The sequence below is a fragment of the Prenolepis imparis genome, unplaced genomic scaffold (assembly GCF_030444845.1).
Source record: "Prenolepis imparis isolate NDT839.2.m4 unplaced genomic scaffold, iyPreImpa1.0 SCAF_1, whole genome shotgun sequence".
Taxonomy (NCBI): Eukaryota; Metazoa; Arthropoda; class Insecta; order Hymenoptera; family Formicidae; genus Prenolepis; species Prenolepis imparis.
This window is the reverse complement of record NW_028141159.1, coordinates 14,606,232-14,627,583: the sequence shown is the minus strand read 5'-3', so window position 1 is coordinate 14,627,583 and position 21,352 is coordinate 14,606,232. Positions and strand designations below refer to the sequence as shown.

At 33.9% G+C, this 21,352-nt stretch overlaps 1 protein-coding gene across 2 annotated transcripts in view; it reads right to left on the bottom strand.

Moving 5' to 3' along the window:
- Positions 1 to 21,352, bottom strand: part of LOC145944589 (roundabout homolog 1) — a 133,214-nt gene that overhangs the window by 73,405 nt on the left and 38,457 nt on the right. The window lies entirely within an intron of this gene.

The following is a 21,352-nucleotide window of genomic DNA, read 5'->3' as shown; positions in this document are numbered from 1 at the left end:
CAGATTTTCCCAAAATTAAGCCTATACAAGTAGTATATATCTTCATTCGTTTCGATCTCTCAAGGGAAGATATTTTGCTTTTTAAGCATGTTTCCGTTCAGGAATAATAGTTTTCAAGCTATAGCGTCATCGATTTATGCGAAATATAAGTTGACTGAGCATCGACAATTGCGAGTTGCACCTATCGAGAGAATAATCAAACAATTCGTCTTAAAAAAGCGATTTTGATATTATCTGTGTTATAGACTCTGAAGAAAACGGAATTATTATCTATATAATTGATAATGCCAAGCAATATATATATACGAATATTAGTTGTTAGATTTTGTATAAATTAATTGAAAATTTTATTAACATTGATGCAATCATCTCCTTACGCAGGATGACAAATCCATCATTATACGTAATTATTATCACAATTAGCATAATTAATTATATCTACGTCAGCGTTTATATTATAAATAAAGCGTTTAATGAAGAATAATGCTGCAGCATAATGCATATAATGCATAATGGTTTAATATAAACATTATTAGTTTGATTGTATTAACGTTGTGTAAACATTAGTAATGGATAAAAATCAAACAGCACACATTATTTTCGTGTTTATCATGTGTTAATTATGTACTCGTGATAATTATGCATTCTTGGACAATATATGCTGATAAGGATTGCGTCTGCGAACAATGGTAGAAAATGCTAGATTGCGACGCAAATTGATATTTTTAACATTCATATTTCTTGCTCGTTCGTTTACACGAAACAGCAGGACAAGTTTATCAAATGTTCGTAGCGATCGGAAAACGCTTTATTCGCGCTTAGAACTGTCACACAGTCGCAAATCTCATCGCTGGCGTCGAAATACGAGAGATGCAATGGCTATCTTTCAGTAGTAATTTCCACTTGAAAGGCTTGCGGTCATCGATAGTCTCGTTTCCGTCTTTTCGTCGATTTCGAGACGCTTCGAATCTTATTTCAGGAGAGCGTTCAAAGGGAAAAGCCAGTCTCTAATTTATGCGCAAGAGAGATAGAGAGAGAGAGAAAGAGACATGACTGCGTATTTTTTTCTCTTTGTCTTCGAAACAGATCGTAAAGAAGAAAGTGCGCTATATCTCGCGCGAGTTAAATTAATTCAACATATGTGTGCGTTGGATTAAATGCTTTCGATAAACTTCATTGAGCGTTTCGCGGCTAAAGGCTGCCCGTTTACGAATACAACTTATTTCGAGATAAACTATTCGCGCCATTGAGCCAGCTCTTGGGAGTAGAAGGTCGCGTAATTCCGTAATTAGTATAATAAATAATCTAGCGTGGGAACAACGTTTACATAATGTAGATGCATCGCGCACGTAACGTACCACTCCGTGAAATGGGATAAAAATGCATGAAACATGTGCTGCATAGAACGCGCTTTCTCGAGACGCGGGCGCGCGCGAAGAAACATAATCTTTTCCTCTACAAACTTAAATGGATTTATAATGTTGCCGGTAGACGACCGTCAGCATTGCTACGCGGCGATCAAACTATATATATATAGAGATGCATTATCGACGCCGTCAGATTGATTCGTGAGGATCTTAAACAGCGTCAGATTATTCGATGAAAATTTATGAATAGTACAAAAATATAATGATCGACGTCGACAAATTTTTCATCCCAAATTATTCACAAATCATAAACGAATCGCGAATAAGAGCTATTAAAGTAATAAAATTTTTCAATTCTTGTACACACATTTTTTTTTTCGAAATTTCTCTCCCTTATTGGTCACGTTTAATATTATCCTAGTCCTGTTTCGCATAACGTTGGATAGGGAAGCTGGGAAGCAACTGACTTAACGATTTTACTCCCATGCGGAATTACAGGGTAGAGTAAATGGAAATGCATCTTCGCGAAATAGCCGGGCATAACGTGCAAACAGCGGAACGTCACGATTAGACATTTCGCGTACGGCGCACGATGCCCGTGAGACATTTAGTTCGCTCGAGAAGATATTCGATGGGTCGAGTGCTGTTTGTTTTCGCCATTAACCCGGGGAATGGGTGGGTTAACTGCTATCCAAGGGTCGCGGAGAAAGATCGGTGATTAAGCGCGATAAATAATTCCGTGGCACACACGGGGCCACATCTGGCGTAAGCTGCGCGCAGATAACGCCATTGTGAGACTCGATCTTGCACTTTTTGAGAGTGTAATTTCGCAAAAGAGAGGTAGATAACATGTAAATGTTGCACATCTCGTTACGCAGAATGCTCTCGATACTAGTAGTAATTTATTGTCCGTAAAGACACATGCGTATAAATACAGGTAGAAGAGATGTCACGTTTAAATGCAGCAAGATAAATAGATTGATTTATATAGATTGTCATTTCGTAAAAATGAAGCTTCTTATCTCCCCCTTCTTTCTTTGTAGCTTTTAACTAATTCCTATAAAAAATTTTAGTTTTACTTAATATTGAAAAAAATTATCATTTCTTTTGCAATTGTGAAGCTCATCTTTTCGATGATTTATTTGTTATATATATTATGATAAGAAAATAATTATGATAAGAGAATTAAGATGTATAGTATAAAAAAAAATGATATTTAAAAAGTAATAATATAAAGTTTAAACTCGATTAATATTTTTTCACAGAAATTAGCTGATTAAAAAGCGTTAATTTGCTAATTAAATATTAAAATACCTATACTACTTACATTACCTACATTATTTTATATCACCATTTTGCATTTAACTTTTTAATTCATGATATCCAAATTAATTAATATTGCTTATTATTTATTATTATATGTATTGATTGATAGTATTTTTAATAATTTATATCACTTTCATTGATCTACACTACTTTCATTGACCTATACTACTTACATTTACTACATTATTTTATGTCACCATTTTGCATTTAACTTTTTAATTCATAATGTCAAAATTAATTAATATTGCTTATTATTTATTATTATATTTATTGATTGATAGTATTTTTATTGACTTATATTACTTTCATCGATTTACACTACTTTCATTGACCTATACTACTTACATTTACTACATTATTTTATGTCACCATTTTGCATTTAACTTTTTAATTCATGATGTCAAAATTAATTAATTACTTATTATTTATTGTTATATGTATTGATTGATAGTAGTTTTATTAACTTATGTACACATTTATATATATATATATATATATACATTTATGTACATACACATTTATATATATATATATATATATATATATATATATATATACACACATTTATGTACTCATTTTTATATATATATATATATATATATATATATATATATACATTTATGTACTCATTTATATATATATATATACATTTATGTACATATTTATTTAATTAATATACACAATTAATATATCACGATTAATATTTTTGACAGTTATCAGCTGATTTCTGCCAAAAAATATAAATCAAATTTAAAATATTATAACATCCTTTATAAAAAATGCATGTTAAGTCGATTCTCGCAAGTATTGTTGCATCTCTTTCGCGATGCTGATTGACTGTTTCGATTCGCATTATGCGTTATATTTGTAGCATCGAGAGGCTGTCATAGCGAGGGGTAGTTTAACAGTTTGTTCAAAATAAAATAAAATAAAATAATGTTTTAAATAATATGTTATAATTCTTTATCCACGATTAATATTTTTTGACAGAAATCAGCTGATAACTGTCAAAAATATTAATCGAGTTTAAAGTATTATAACGTATTATTTATAACTAATATTATTATTTTATTTAATTTTATTTTGAATAAACTGTCAAACTGCTAACCCTTGCGATGATAGCCTCTCGATGCTACGAATATAACACGAATCTTGACAGCTAATGAGCATCGCGGAAAAGCGACAAAAGTAAACTTCGATATATGCGCGCGTATCGACTTTATATAGTTTTTTTAGAAAAGAATTTTTTAAATCTTATTTTTTTTAATTTTATTTAGCAATATTTATTTTGTTTTACAAATTGTATTTGATTGTCTAAATGTATTTGAGCATTATTAAACACACACGCATACACTTTTTGTCTATAGTAAGTATCAGTGTGTTATTTTTCTGAAATAATAGATATTAATTTTATACAAATTATTGATAAAGAATAGATACTAACTGACACGTTATAATACTTTTTAACAATATCTCTTATCATATCTCTTACACATCTGAATTATTTTATATTAAATGTAATCGTTGAAAGCTATCTTTATTGCACTTTTTTACTATACGAGTCAAATATGAATAAATCACAATTGCAAAAGATATCAAATGCAGAATCGTTCCGCGTTTCCATAAAATCGATTAACACCGTTGCATAATGCACGTGCAAAATTCAAATTTTATTCAATGTATAAATAATTAATGCAATTCTCAGCAAACATAAACAAGTACATATTTTATAATTTATTTAGCAATAAAAATTTGAATAAATGCAACAATTTATCAATCATAATAATCGTCAAATTAAATTTGTATCCTGAGCGGTTGGAAAAACAAAAGATAGAGGGATGAGATGCGGCATGAAATAATTAATGGCCAACAAAATCTGATAAAAAAGGTATAATCCAATTTATTATAGTAAAGGTACTGAACTTAAGCACTTGATGCGGCTAACCGCATTTATGAGCAAAAATCCGTGTTTATATTATTCGCATATTACGATCTATGCCACTGCTTACGATAGCCCGCGCGTTACTATCGGAACGCGATAGTCTCGGCTTAATTACTATATTTCCAATAAACGTTGCAAAACCCGCGCTCGTTTCCCCTAACGAAGCCAGTATAGAAGAAAACAAGCATTTTTCTCCCGGTGTCCGTGTTGATTGCAAAATAACGGGCTTTATTGGCTATTATTGCGATTGTGGGTAAGAGCTTTCGCACCTCCGCGTTGCGAGGGGGTTGCAGAAATGCAACCCGAACATAAAATACAAATGAAACTCGCGCGCCAACAGCCGCGATTGCCGATATAACATTACACATAAACAAGCTACGGGATGTTGCGCATGTCGGAATGTTCGCGTGGGGAATCGATGGTAAAATATCCGGGCAACGAGAGTGGATCGGTCGACGTTCATTCGTGACGGGGTAACCAGGATTTTGTTCACCCTTATCGATCGCACGTTTGCACTGCACGTTTATATCGCGACAGTCGGTTTTGTAAAGCGTCGCGAGAGATTCTTCACACGCGCAATTTATTTTCATACATACATTATATTCCCGGCGCGTAATAATGCATCGTTAGTGCGATACACAAAGCTTCAATCGACCGTTTTTACTGAGTCACGATTCAGATCGTTAGGCACAACTTTACCGAACAATTTAATATATTACTAAATTTAATATTGTTAATTAAATATATAAATATATTTATATACACACATACACATATATGATATGTATATATACATATACATACATGTTAATTACATGTATACATAGAATGTTCCATAATCATCGACTGACTTTTTAATAACAGATTCTCTGGCTAATTTGAAAATGATTTTTCCTCAATAAAAAAAATCTAGAAAAATCATCACATTTGTAGAAGCTTCCAATTATAGCTTATTTCTGTAACTAAGTCTTAAATAAAAATTTTAATAAAGTACATTATATTAATTTTATAACGCCACAAACTTTAATTTGCAAAAAGTCCTTTTTAAATCACTTATAACTCGGAAATGATTGATGTGACATTTTCGCTGAGAAAAAATTGTCTTCAAATTGGTCAGAGAATCTATTATACCAAAAGGACACCTGGTTTTGAGACACCCAATATACACGGGTGTACCACATATGCACGCATACACACGCATACATATATACCTATGTATATATGCATGTATGTATATGTGTGTGTGTATGTATATGTGTGTGTATATATATATATATATACACATATATAATAGAGTTCTCTCGTTTCGCAGCGAGAACAATATGAGTCAGTTGTAAAGTTGCGTATCGAGATTAAAATTATTTGGCGAGACACATCACTGTTGCAATTAACGCGTCGAACGTGACGCCAGGTATTTCGTGCAATATATTAACTTTTTTTTTATTTATGGCAAGAATGCAACGTAAGAGTAATTTTGCGCGAGGTGTTATACCGTGTTTAACGACAGGCACCATTCATTTAAGCTCAATGTCGACTGTAATAGCGAATGTTATATGTATGGCGGGGCTACAATTCGGGCTTTACTCGGTAAATAGATAGGAACAAATGTGGATGAGTGAATTCGTATCGGCGCGGTTCAATAAATGCAAATGGTGGGACGAATATTTTTTTATACGGGTTTATGAAAAAAGCAATTGAATGTATGTGCATTGAATGCATGTGCGCGATCACGCGTTGCGAGAAGCATTCATCATTTTTCCACAAACGGACATGATATACGGGATCGATAAAAGGGATGACTTTGCCGTCAAGTATGTTGCTTTTTTATCTGCCGCTTTTATTTCGAGTTTCCGTGCGAAGATAAGTCTTCGGGAAATGTATAACACGATGGCGAAGGAAAGAAATGTAGAGAGAGAGGACATTGATCTGCTCTATACACTCTTGCACGGCATTAGAAAAGTGTTTCCGTATCATCGATTGAAATGACAGTTGTAGTAATAATAATGCAGCTGTATTTCACGGTTCGAAAATGTTATTTCATTATGAAATACACCTGCGGTTTATCCTAAAGATTTATAGGCTTTTACAGAATGCTCTGTCGAAATTTCAAACTGCGTCCATAATAAACAAAATCTACTTATTAATGCATCATGAATGTATCGCGCAATCTATGGTAACGTTTAAGTATCGCGCGCCCTAATTACGCGGGTAATTATCGTGGTTGATTGGTAGGTAGTGACGATATGAGTTTTAATAATGAATATGGATAAATGATAAGTGGCTCGTTATTGATTTTGTAACGATTGAAGTTATGTAATTTCGCGAATTTATGGCATGGGGGTGTGTTTGTCAGTTAATTAACTATATAAAAAATACACATGGATTATTACATGTCAAATCTATGTAGTATCATTGATTTTGCGCATAACAATTATATTTTATTTAAATTTCGTTATAAAAATATTGTTATAACGGATAAACATGATACGCGCGTGTTCAAAAAAAATATGGACAAAAAATACGTTAAAAGATTTTCCTGGCATACTTGCTCGTTATGCTATTCATATATAAGGTTTCGAATACATGCTCCAATTCTCGTCGGATTGTCAACAACGTTTTCACAGGGAATAAATATTTTTACGCTACCATTGAAGCCCCTGTGTGAAATGTTGGTCTCACGCACGAAAAGCTACGTTTGCGTGCGGCTTCCATTATCATTTTCACCAAACAAATTCGCAGCGCAGCCGCTCCGGCTAGCGCACGCGCTCCACGTTACGCGGAATTTAGAGATGCGAGAATGAGCATAGGAATACCATGCCAGCTGTCTCTCTCTCTCTCTCGTTTCAATTCGGGAAAATGTCATTAATATGTAAGCACCGACAGATTACCAGCGGAACCGGGCACGCGAATTTCGTTATTGGTAATGAGAAACTCGCGTGTCGCATGGGAAATTTGGGAACCATATTTTACGTTGATATACCGCAGGACTGTTAATGGCATAAAACTACTCTTTTCAGTAATGAACACTGGATTACGCGAATTATTCATTGATAAGAAGTATTCTATTGCGTTTGTATATGTATATTTTGATTTTAAATGTATACTCATAATGGGTAAATATATATCTCATTGATTTTAATAGACTTTAATATTAAAATCTATTTACAAAGTATAAATGTACATAATTTCACAAATTAGGATTATATTTTAATTAATATAATTCATATATAAGGGTGTATCAGACCACCCGTCCACCCCTTTTATTTTGGAAACGGCTCAAAATTATGAAAAACGACGTAATACATGTTTGATTATTTCGAGAGACTAGTCTTTCAAGGGGGTTTCGATGGTTGTCCCCCCAAGAGAATGCCCCAGGAAAATCCCAACTTAAAAATTTTTAATTGAACCACCCATATTGTAGTATATCGTTTAAAAGGGCATAAAAAAAGAACATTTTTGGCGCAAATCGGAGGTTGATACGTTGACCCGTTCAGAAGTTATTTAGAATCAAAGTTCGAAAAAAGCCAATTTCAAAAAATCATAACTACCATTTAGAAAATTCTAAAAAAAACGTTTGAGGTGTGAAAGTGTTCATCTTTTTAAGTTCTTTCCATAAAAAATTCAGATTTGACCTTGATGTTATTTTCAGTTCAAAAAAGAAATTCAAGCAACTTATTAAATTCACGTCTTGTTTGAATTTCTTTTTCAAATTGAAAAAAAAACCTTCAAGATCAAATCTGAATTCTTTATGGAAAGGACTTAAAAAGACAAACACTTTTACACCTCAAACGTTTTTTTAGAATTTTTCAAATGGTAGTAATGATTTTTTTAAATTGGCCTTTGTTAAACTTTGATCCTAAATAACTTCTGAACAGGTCAACGTATCAACCTCCGGTTTGCGCCACAAATTTTCTTTATTTATGCCCTTTCAAACGATATACTACAATATGGGTGATTCCTTTTAAAATTTTTGAGTTGGGGTCCCCCTGGGGTACCTTCTTAGGGGAACAACTATCGAAACCCCCTTAAAAGAGTAGTCCCTCGAAATAATCAAACACGTATTTCGCGATTTTTCATAATGTTGAACCATTTCCAAAATAAAAGGGGTGGACGGGTGGTCTGATACACCCTGTATATATACATATTGATAGGAAGAGAGAGATAATTTCATATGATTTAAACATTAGTTGTCATATTAATTTTTAATGCCAGTGAATTCAGATTAAAATGAATTTATATATTGCATTTAAATGAATATTCATTACATTATTAAATATTCATTGAATCAATATTATTACATTATCGTTTTAGAATAATTAAAAATAGATTTTCATATTAATAAAAACTTTTTATCGATTTTCGTTTTAATAGATGATAAAATATAATGATAAAATATATATAGATAAAATTCTAGTATATAATCTTTAGTTAACATTCTAAATATAAATTACATGTCCCAATATATATTTTAGTTATTTCTAAAATTTAAACATATATTTAAAGGAAGAGTATTTTCATTTCTTATTCATTCCGGTGCTAAAGTTGAACACGCGTGCTTATTTGATATACGGAAGGAATGTTCTTCATTTTATTGAAACAAGCCGGTGACCCTACAGTGGTAGCATAAGGTAAGGATCGTAACAGGTGTAATTACATATCGAGCTTTGCGACGGTACATATTTAACCGTAGCGCAACCGCTAACACAACCGGTTGTTTTCACGACTGCAATTTCGTTCTGTCGGACCGAGAGCGCAGACGCCATAAAGTAGCACGGTATAATCACGGGTTGGATCGAAAACGATCCGAGTCGGTATAGTATCGCTTGTAGTGCGCCTTAAGGGCGCCTTAAGGGCGCTTCCAATCGGCGCTCGCGCGGAAATTTGTAGTACGGGGTAAGCCTTAAACCTAGAGGGTGGAATTTAGCACGGACTATCGCAGATGCGCGAGGATTACTGCATGAGAGCCGTTCCGTTTTAACGTTTTGTCCTACGACATGTGGGGACTATTGTGTTGATCTCAAGCAAGTTTACCGTGTGGTCTCAATAAACGTTAGCGTACGAGAAATAAGAACAATTTTATTTCATAATACATAAATATCTTTAGAATAATTTCACATTCCTTTATTATATAAAACAAAATTTTGTAATATAGAGAATTATTAAATGAAAGAATATAAAATTTTACTTCAATATAATTATGAAAGTAATTTTTTAATAGACTTCTTCGAGAATGAGATTTTCTTAAGCCTCTGAAAAATGTGCACATAAAACTGAAAATTATAAGAATGGAAAAATATTCATTTCTTTATTTAAAAATTGGAATATTTTAATGCTTTGTCTGCATTAATTTTAAAATAATGTCAAACTTTTCTATGTATTACAGCAATATTATGCATGAAAAAAGCTTATCAAAACTAACTATTGAATAAAATTGAAAAAAAAGGTTTAACTGCATAAAACAAAAGCGATCCTACTTTATTGAGCGTTGTCTCTGCGATACAGTAAAACAGGTGTTATCTTTACTACTCTTTGTATATACAATATGTATTTTCAACACCGGAGAGATATTGCTTCCAATAACCTACTTTTTATATGCTTTGAAACGCCGTTTGATCACCGCGAGCGTCGTGAAAAAAGTTCTTCATATCGTATTATATATTTCTGTAAAATGCTTCTCTTTATCGTAAGTTCTCTCTATCTATAAGTTCTTGCGGTTAGAACACATTTGAATGCTACCTTGCTTATATTCGTCTCTGTCATTAGCCTCGTCGTAAGTTACGTTCACTACGCGATGTGCTGTGATCTGCGAATGATGTAAAATCAATTTCTTATTGAGCGAAAAATTCGAAAGTATCCTTTATCTTTGTCGCGAGAAAGTTTCTTTGCCTCGACATCGTGGAGGATGCTAGGAAATTAATTAAACGCTTCTATTAAACACTTACACGGTGAAAAACCAGTCCCAGTTGTATAAGGCACTGCACACTTTCGCACAAACTGCCTTTCATGCAAGTTACCGGTGCCGAAAGTCTCATGTAAAATTCATCCGATTCTTATACTGATCGAATTTCTTAAATTCTTGATGCATACTTTAATAAGAAGCTCTCGCAAATTATCACCAGAATAGTATGATTTAAAATTCTACTTCCACCGAGTCGAATGCGGAAAAGTTTCGGGCTCATGAAAATAACATTCTTCCAATAAAGTTCGCGGTCTGTCGCAGACTATTTTCAGACGGGCTTTTCTCATTGCAATAGATGTCGATAAGCTTGTCACTTCCCACCGCATCATAAGGAATCTTTTTTATGTTAATGCAGCTTTGTGGGATATAAAATTTTTCATACTTTATTCTATAATATTTCTTTTATTCTGAATTTAGAATATTTATTCTATGATAATATTCGCATTTTACATAAAGTATTAAAAACGTTCAGTGATTAGATAATTATTTAGCCGGATGTGTGCTATAAAAATTAACTAAATATAAATCTGTAATATTATAGAAACGTATGACTTTCCTATTTTAATAAACGTACACGTAATATTTAACGAAGACATGTCGAGTATCACATTTAAATTTCTGACTCGATTTTTGACTATATGTGTTTTGATGTTACTTTGACCATCGTTGTGCTTTTTATGAGACAGAAATAATTATCCCTCTCGCTATTTTTCTACGAAAATGCATCTCTTTTCCCACTTTCTTCCGTGAGTTTCTAACGATGCTATTTATCCTTCGCGACGTGGCTTAAAATGCCAGCCCGTTGGTGCAGCAAGTGCAATGGTTGTGTTCAAAAAGATTTCTGTCCAAGGCAAATGTGCGTTTACACCGGCTGCGGCATTAAATATACCGCTAGCAAGAGCGATCACTTACCGGTCTCCACCTTCTCGTTTTGCTTTTTATTTTTCTTCCTTCGTAGACCATTTCAGACATAATCCTTGTGCAAGAATTTCGTAAAGCAGTTTTGTAATAAGTAGATGATTATCTTAATATTCAGAGTTTGCTGCGTAATATTTATTATTATAATTAAATAATATTAATTTTATCTCGACTGACAAAAAACAAATGATAAGGAAAGATTATATGCACGTTATCTTTTAATAAAATACTTCATTATTCCAATATATATATTTTTAATTATCAATAAATGTGTGATTTATTTGTTTTTGTAACACACTATGAATATTTCGAGCAAATCTCTAAGATAATGGTGCCTTTTATTCCCTCGATGCTTTCAATCTCGATAAGAGGTATTTAAAGTAGATAAGTAATAAAAGATGAAAACCCTACCCGGAGACTGAATTTCTTTCAAAAAAGGGAGCCACATTAGCCACCTGTGGACAAATGAAAAATTCAATTGTCCGCCTTTTCGTGTATATGATAAAACGGAAATACAATCTCTTCCAGTTTCTTTCTGTTGCTGTGACGTACATTTTTCAAAATCAGTCGCGCTGCAGGATTTTATGTGGCTTGCCCTATTGTAATGCAGAAGCTATTCCACAAAGTAAGAATAGAACCGGAACGAAGTCACCGCGCGGCGCAACGTATCTATCTTGAATTTTATATATCTAGCGGCGTACACTGCCCCAATCGATATAAAATAGATTGACAACGCGGCATTATTTTTCTCAGTACCTAGTACCATCTTTTCAATCTTACGAAATACCTTTGCGGAAGTAAAATTTGATTTATGTGCTGATTCGATATATCACAGAAAATATGTTTTGCCCAAACACTTCCCTGGTTCAAACACTAATATGTTACTGGAACAGTACAGATTCGATCTTTGAAGCGATCTTCGATGCTCTTACAATTTGTGACAATTTGTGACATATTTTCTGCTCTCTATCTGCGTTGAATTATACGAGAAACAAAATTCTGAATTTTTTTTATACTATCAAACAAAACAATTCTAAACGCATTATTATTCGAGAAGCAATTTGCTCCTCAAATAGAGTCTAAAAATACGGCCAATCATGACTTTCGGCACTGAATTTAAAAGCGTTTGAGGATTTAATGCCGAGATATACTCGGTAAGCGGCAACCGGGGGTTGGCTTCAGCTTAGCGCGCACTAGCTATACATTTATTTATCTCCCCGAAGTTTCGCGCGCACACACACCGGTAGCCCGCCCGTACCACGGAGCTTTATTAACAGCAGTCCATAGATATCCGACTGCGACGCGTATACGAACTTAGGCGAATCCCACGGACGTGTTCGCGTTAGCATAAATATCCGATTTTCCCGGGTCGCCGATATAGGAACAACCGAGAAAGATTGCTACACCTCGCCGCGCGCGTCTGGATGTGTATCCGATAAATTCGCCCCCTTCATCGGCTCTCTTTCCCCCTCTTTTTCTACTCTCCACCGTCGTCAATTCGGGCGCGGGCGTTCATTCAATAAATCAAAGTGGACCGACAATTTCATCGGACGCCGGTCTCTCTAACGAAATAAGATTAACGATGTTCTCGGCGGCACGCGGTAACGTCATCCCGCAAAATCAACAAAACCATTCCGCTGACAGTCTCTCTCTCGGGAGAGAGAATCTCGGGACCTCTTGCCGAGAAAACTTGCCCGTTCGTGCCAAGTACTGTCTGAGTGTCTCTCCTCCTAGGTCCTTCCTCCTGAGAAGTTTCATCCTAGCTATCGAGCATTTTCCATCCGCTCATGCCACCAAGCTCTAAAGCCTCGCCTTGGTTCGTTTCGTCTCTGTATATAGCAGACGCCCGTGTCCATCCGCGTTCTTTCTCCTTTTCTTGCTCTTTTCGCAATATCATTCGTTCTTAGCAGAAATAAACGTCGTTTAATCAGGTTAAGAGGAAACTCGCCAGAGTCTCGCCAGCAATATACATCCGTCGTAGAGAAAATCGTAAAATCTCTAAAGGAGTGTATATATGTCGAGCGTCTTCGGAGAGGAAGAAGATTCAAAGTAAGAGAGATTGTTTAATACCGAAACGTCAGTAAACATCAAAGATAATTACCGTCGAAACCCTAAGCGTCTCGAATGAATTAAGTAATGTAACAATATAATGAAATTTAATTTATCGCGTAATTTTACATAGGGATTACATTAAAACCCTAATTATAATTAAAAATATATTTAATATCGAGTATTAAAGTATTAAAATAAAGGACGATGTTTTATGAAACTTGTGTTTCCTATATAAAAACTAGACTTGAGAGATTTTCCCGACATCTTGTATACGTATATAGAAGCTTGGCAAACAATTCTCGCGAAATAAATATCCCGCTGTGGACGCTCAGACAGGAAAGGGAGGGTGCGTGAAAGGACATGGAGTGCTCGTGGATGTTGTAGCCTATACTATCTATCCTATCGTTCTTCGCAATCCACACGCGTCTGCAATCGAGCAGCAAAGATGTAACACCCGGCGTACTTGGTATTGGCAGTTGGTTCTCGACATCAGACTGTGCGCTATATGTATAGCATCCTCTCTCTGCAAATGCATCGGTAGTCACTCGTGCAGGATTGACGTTTGCATCTTCGAAATTGAATGTTCGTTGTATTAATAGAAATTTCAGCAACTGAATATTGATGAATTTAATGTTGCCGATATATTATAATATTTGGATTTTATATATAGATTTATATAAAAATTTTTTGACTATTTTCTTCTTAAGGCTATTTTTGTTCTCAGCAAAAATGTCACGAGAGGTCATTTTTTGCAAGTTTCTAATTTCTTTCATCACATATATTTTTATAATTAAGCTTTAAATTAAAATTCTATTAAAGTAAATTTTTAAATTAATTAAAAGAATATAATTGTGTTTAATAATTTTTTAACTTTATAAAGGTAGTTATTAAAAATATAAAATAAATAAGCTGTACTTTTTCTTTCCAAAAAATGCATTTTTTAATCATTTATATGTAAAATATACTGATAAAAGAAAACATGTCATTACGCTATTGTACTACTATATTAATTTAAAATATTTAAATATAATTTAGGGCATTTAAATAACATATGTTTCCGAGAATCGAAAAATTAACACTTAAAACGTATTAACGCCATGCTTTAATTTGATTAAAAAATATCTTTGGTATATTATATAATTACTAAAAGTCTATATAAAAAAAATCGAGCAATCTTTGTTGAAAAGTGTTCGGCAGCAGAGTACCCTAGAGAAATTTTTCCGAGCGAGATTGACCCGTGACGAAATCACGTAGCGAAGATGGACAGAAGAGGTCACGTCGATTTTCTGCTGCATCGACAAATGTCGAAGTGAACTTTTTCATCGGTATCGGTTCTAGTTCCGAATACAATTTGGTCGCAAATTCAGTTGCAACATCCCATCCATGTTTCTGTGACAGTCATGATGAAATTAGCATCCGTGCTAGATACAGTCCAGATCTTAATCCTCAAAGCAGAACATCATCAAGCCTAAGTAAATATAACCGTGTCAAACATATCTATCGAAATAGAGAGGTGTACATACACGGTGATACATTGATTAAATAAACTAGTTTACTTTGCCAGGACGACTGACAATCAATTCAACTGCGTTACAGAGTTATTAAATTGTTAATAACTTTTGATGAAAGATTATCATTGTGAGATTGATATGTACTGTAATTTTATTATTGAAATAAGATGACACATTATATAACAGAGTGATATGAGTATAAAGCAATATTTTTTAAGATTTATAATAAGTCTATTCATAAAATTAGAGAAAATATTAATCTCTGTACATGATCTCGAGACACGAAAAGGCAAGAAATAATACGGCGAATTTTGTTTTACATAATTATTATCTGAATTTTGATATACCTATACAATGAAAGAATTAAATCTATGCCTGTATTAATAACAATTATACTACTGTCGTGATAATTCGGGAGAGAGGTGTACGATGAAAGCTAATTATATACAATAATATCATATCTCGAATGGTTTCGTGGCGGAAGGAAATAGAATATAGTTTGCGGTTTTCGAAAGTAGAATAATCATAAGAGATAGATAGAGAAGGAGAAAGAGAGGAAAGGAGGAAGGGAGAAAAAGAAAAAAAAAACGCGAGAGAAAGAATCCTATGGAAAAAGTGAGGAAGCGGTGCAAGTTGAACTATAAATTGTTCATTAAAGCCGCCACTCGGCAAACGGGAGGTAAGTCTGAAGAGTGAATACGAAAGTAGAGGAAATGGAATTCGACAAGGCGCGGCTTTGGAAAGTACATAGGGTAAAGTACCTGAGTTTGATATTAACCTTTTGAATCGCAAAGAATACGTATTAACTCTGAATTAAAAAAGAAATTCAATGAAATTGCAATTGTTACAAGAACAGGTATAGTACAATTTATAAATCAATATTACAACAATATTATAAGAAAACCGAAGTACAAACCACGTTTATTGGCCATATGATATGACTGTTATTGTGTTAAAAAGAAATTTAAAAAAGTCTGTTTCTGAACATTTTTTTATAGAGAAAAAGTTTTCTCACAGTAAACGCGTAAAACTTATTACGTAACAAAATTTTTAAAGTTTGGAAAAATATAAGAGAAACTAAATAATTGTTGCACGAAATAATTTTTTGACTTGTGTAAAATTTACATATTATATATGTCACATATTAATTTTAATATAATTAATAGAGACAAAAATTCAGAAGATTATAAAATCGTTCTTATATCATTTTAAATACAAGTTTTTAAAAGATTTAAGGTAACCGCTGCTTTTTGTAACAAAAATGTTCTTCAATTGTTTGCAGCATGACTAGACCGGATATCCAATTTTTTTTCGCATATAGATTGTTTTAATCGGCTTAACAGTTGGTCGTTACAGAAAACGCGCACGTACCGCTCTGGCTCACAATCTTGTACAATTTCACACGAAATGTGAAAATTCAAAGAATTTTTCGATATCCGCAACAGCTTCAAAGATATTTGCTTGTTACGTATTTCGCAAAACCATGCGTACACGTAACACGCTACCTATTTTGAAAGCCGCAAAACTTTTTTCCGGTCCGCAACGTATTTATTATATCCCTCTACTTACGTTTCGAAAATATAGCTATATCATACGTCTCTATTGCGTTACATAAAAGTTTTTGCACGGATCATATATATCAAAGCATCACAGGGGTACGAGAAGAATTTAATCAGTGGAATAAAAGGGGAAGTCTCCCTTTTTTCGTTTATCATGAAATTTGCTTTTCGAGATTGCAAGGTATTAGCGTTGCACGGACGATATGTCAATTCCTTTGGTCGGAAGCCCAAAAAAAAAAAAAAAAAAAAAAAATGAAAAAAGAGTAACGGCGTATCGAGCTAACGTGATGTATTACTGGCGAATATATTACATGCCTGCGATATACGTGCCGGGGTGCCTAACTGATTTTCCCCGGTGAAAGGAGGAAAACCGTTTCCGCGCGAGAGCGCATCGACGTATCGCTCTCGCTACATGAACGAACGTCTCCGCAGCCTCTGTGCCTTTATCCCCTGAAATCTCTTACCTTGCAAGAATATTTCTTTCCCCCTTTACTTTTTTTTCTTTCTTTCTTTCTTCTTCTCCCCGACCCCCTCCTGCGGCTGCAAATTCGTCGTGCACGTTCGCGCAAGAGGATTTAAACATTGCAGCATCGTTTCCCTCGCGATAGAAATTTATCTCGCAGAAACGGTAGATCGATTGACTCGAGGCGACGGAACTCGCTATAATACTTTATTTGCACTCTCTGTCTCTTTCTCTCTTTCCCTCGTATATATCCTTGCGACGCAGGATTGCTTCCGCAGTCGATGAAATATTGATTTTAAATATGGTACGTATCGTGCGCACCGCGGATTGTTATCTTCCGCCCGATACTGCGCAATGTCCCGCGTTTATTTCAAGTTTCCTCCGAATCCCACGGAGTTTCTCCGGAATGCATTTACGACCGGATATATCGTGAGAGCGAGCACTTTCCCAAAAATTAAATTCGTCCGTGGAATGTTGCCGGAACGTTACTTATTCTAGTATAGAAGCAGCGTAATGCACATGATACGTAAAGAAAAGTATATCTATATAAGAAATACTCTTTTATTAACAAAAAAAAATAAATACAATTCACAATATTTTCTTAAACTATATACAACTTTCAATATTTCTTAATTATATATAATCGAATTATCCACTCTGTCCGTATACTGTGCATATGTGAGCAAATAATGACAACGTCAGCAACTAGAAATGTCAATTTAAACCGAATATCATTTTCATCTCTGATGAAATAATGATTGCGTCATGTCTTCTGTTCGTGACATATCCGATGATTGCGTAAAATACATCGCCTGCGACGTTTCATATGCTTTCGATATTTAACAGACCGCGATATTAACAAACGTGTTAGCACATAATCGAGAAACTTCTCGCAGTTGATTGCAAATAAAGGTAAAATAACCGGCCCTTTATCCTTAGCATTGTTTTAAAGATATTAGCATTGATTCAGGAAATATGAATAACAAATATTAATCCTCGACTCGCATCACTTATTCATCGGTTTCTCACGATGACTCATGTGTGTGTCATACGAAAATTGTGCATATATAATTACGCATATATTAGTCTCCGTAAACTTTTAATCAAGAAACGCACGTCGATCGCAATTTTTGATATCGCCGATAATATTTCAATGTACAGTATCATCGCACATATAAGTCTGAGCAGTCGCTGAACAAGCGGATAATAGCAATGTCAGCGACAAAGCAGCTCGAATTAAGCCGTAGAAGCGCTTCCGGCCGAATAAACGGCGGGATAATCACCGCGTCGTCTGGCCTGTCAGTGACGTACTCCACTGTTACGCCAGTTGAACGTTATAATTACCGTAAAGGGGAAAAGCCACGTTTTCAGTGCGACAGCCAGATGTACGCGAGAGTCGAGATAGCGCAGAGCACGCTTATGAAACAGACGGCACAGACGGGGATAAAAGGGAGGGCGAAAGGGCGCGCTATTTTATTATCAGAGGCAATGATTGTCAATACCAGCGGAGAGAGAGACAGCGCCGTTTTATGGAAATCGAGACGTAAAAGTCGAAGTTGGTCTCTAGAATCGTATTATATTTTTGGTTTAAGCAATCTCCGATACTTGGCACGCCGAGGGAAGAATCGTTTGAAGATTACGTTTTCATTACTCCGCGGATTTAAGGCGGAATATGTTTTTCAATGCGACATGTGCCCGAATCCCAAAAGCTTCTCTGCATCGTATTTTATTGATTGAAAAATAAACTTAAAAGCCATTTGAAAGCAAACTTGAATGCAAGAACTCACGTGGGAGCAACACAAAGTGACGTTTTGAAAAATTAATGAATGTAAGAAAATGAAATATAAATTAGATTTCGAGAAAATTCGGTAATAAATTTCTCTCCTCGTATTATGTTGAAGAATATGCAGTATTTTCATATCTTTTGCAGGAGATATTTTTTTATTAAATTGAATACATTTTTTAATCCACAAATAGTATCTTTAATTAGATGTAAGAGATCTTGAAATGGCTTTAAACATAGATTGCTGTTGATGAGGAGTATCTGCTAAACAACGACAGATCTTGGAACTTGAACACAAACTGTTATATATGGAAAATGTCTATGATACGACATCAGTCTGGCCATCTAATCACTTTCACGATAAGTGCATAACAAGCTCGGGCGATATAAATTGCCGGAGGTCAGGATGCGCTCTCATTTCAAGATTGTCCTACGCCGTTCTGCGGAAATTGTAGTAGACCATAGGATAGTGGTTGCCGCAGGGTGGTGGGTTTCGTATTTCGATCGTGTCGCGTCGATTCTCTTGATTGCTTAATTAGACAGTGTGCATTGCAATATTACACTTGTAATACTCAAACTGTTTCCGCGTACTACGTTAAGAATTATACCCTACTGAATGACAGAATAATAATACTCGCATCTGATATAATAATGCTCGCTAAATCAGTGAGAGAATATAAGCCGCTGCTTATTAAAATTAAAATTACAATTTTCTCGGCGCTAACACTAAAAGTAAATTTTATTATTTAAAAACTTAAAAGAAAAGAGAGACAAAATAAATATTTTTTATCAAACTTCTATTTAAATGTATTAAAAATTTTTTACTGTGTTTACACTTTTCAAATTTAATTGATAAAATTCTTCAATTATTAATCATATATAATTAACTGTGTACGATATGACTATATATAAATTACTATACTATATATTATATATATATATATATATATATATATATATATACAAATCAATTTTTTGGTTCTATTTATTTTTACAAAAAATTGATAATTGAAACAGATGGAAAGGGTGTTTCTCTTTTTTTTCGGTTATTTTTATATTAATTGTTGCTGTTATAACATTTATCGCGTATATAAAAATATTTAAAAAATTCTTTTTATATGCAATAATAACCAATAAATGCCTATCAAAATAACGCTTCATTACATAATAACGATAAACATTCACAGGCAATGCGAGAACTTCCTGATTTTATGGCTATGAGGGTTAATGAACTTTGGATACCGAGGTTAATGAACTTACGGTTCAAAGGATCCGCGCACTAATCGGCACCATACCGGCAATGTAAACTTTCCTGTAATCGCAAATGAGTTAGTCACGTGTACATACATAATGCGATGCGCTTTATGTTCATATTATGTAACAGAAATCATTAGCTTGAATTCTCAAGCGATCGCATGATATAATAACTAGCAGTATAAAGGGTACATTAATGATTTGTGTGTGTGTGGATGTGTGTGTAAAATGTAGAGCATTTATAAGATTATATAAGGTTAAGCCGGAATAAGCATTTTATCAAAACAAAGGATGTTTATGATAAAATGTAAACAATTTAAAATATTAGGTCGCATTCTGCGGCTCTTTGAGCGGCTCTGCATAATAACAGCCTTAAGCTTGGAGAAAGAATATATTTTAAAAAATTTGCAAGTGCTGACATTATTTTACCTCATATCAACACAAGCATCTTCCACAAATATATAAAAAAATATATATATATAATATATTTAAAAATATATATTAAATACAAACTTATACAGTTGGATGAATTTTTATTTCAAATATATCTTTGCATTTTTATTCTTTGTACGTGTAAAAGTATACTTCTTCATATTAAAAAGTTTTTCTCTTTCATGTCATTATGCAATTAGTGTATTATAATTATTGCTAATATGAGTGTTCTAAAGTAGCAGTACAAGCGTATTATCCGTTCTTCGATTTGTTTTCTCTACGGAAACAAATTTCGCATGTGCTCGAAAATATTGCGAGGTCTATCGAATTTTGAGATATAAATCCAGCACAGCGATGCTATGACAGGTCACCGCCCTACGCTGCATCAAGTCATTCGATCTCCTGGTCCAACGGAGAGTTTATGAGTGTCATAAAGGGCAGAAAAAACTCGAATTTCTGTGCGGTCAGCGAAGCTTCTGATTGAACGAGGCATGAAAAACGCGTGCCTTTCGATCTTGGGGTTACTTTTTGGGTACATGAAGATCAATGAAACGCGAATGGAAGGAACATTGAGGCAATACTTATATTAGAGATACTCATTTAGACAAGATTTCTAATAAAAAAGTTATAATTTCAACTGATGAATCGTTATCAAAATTTTGTGCGATATCTCATTCCTTTTTACATTTACATAATTATGTTATAAAAAATGTTTTGTAATTAGTGAAATTCTCCAAAAAAATATTCGTGATTTTAAAGCTATATATTTTTCAACATCGAGTAATA